Consider the following 891-nt stretch of genomic DNA (forward strand, 5'->3'; position numbering starts at 1 on the left):
TAGCCCTACATCTTCTTAGTCAGTTGGGGGCCCACGTGTCACTGTAAAAGTAATTTTATTCTTCAGTTATTTGATTTAAAGTATGTATGAATATATTTAGCTTTTACACCATGTTTTTGGCGAGTTTCGGTATTTTCGAAGAAAAATGACGAAAATGCCCCTATGAGCCAAAAAGTAATATTTTATTTTTTTGATTTGAAAATGACTTATGATTTTTTTTTTGAAATGTGAGATTTAATAACTGTCGCTCACTGGGGAGATGCAGAAGTTGATGCTAAGCCTTGCGGGGTTTCGATCGGCATTCGGGGTAATGAGTGCCTATCGGGACGTCGCGGCGGTTGTCACGGGCTCGATGGGATTCCTGGTCGTGACATTTTTCTTCCTTTCTCTCTTTTTCTTTCTTCTCCTCCTAGGGTTTTGATGTGCTGGAAATTGGGGTTAAAGGCTGTAAATTTAATGCTCAAGAAGTTTAGAGCAGAAAGGAAAAGAAAACATGGAGAAGAAAATGAAGAAAACTTGGTTTCATGGTGGACAAAGAGAAAATGGCATGGAAGCTTCAAGAATGGTGTGGAGCATGGAGGAGAAGAGGAAAAAATCTTGCTGGAGGAGATAAGAATGGTTTTGGGCTGAAAAAAATCAGAGTCAAAGCTTCCTTTGGAAGCTTTGACCAAACTTCATGTAAAATTATCATTTTGCCCCTTTTGTTTCTTTCCATTTTAATTTAGTCCTCCCAACACTCATTTAACTCCAACTTCCTTCTATTATCTTCTTCTACACATGTACAAACAAAGTATGAAGTTTGTACCCCAACGCGGTGTCCCCGTAATATTTAAAATATTTATTTACCCACGCTATCTTTACTTAATAAAGACACGCGACCCCATTAACGTA

This window comes from Theobroma cacao, chromosome 4, assembly GCF_000208745.1.
Source record: "Theobroma cacao cultivar B97-61/B2 chromosome 4, Criollo_cocoa_genome_V2, whole genome shotgun sequence".
NCBI classification, from domain to species: Eukaryota; Viridiplantae; Streptophyta; class Magnoliopsida; order Malvales; family Malvaceae; genus Theobroma; species Theobroma cacao.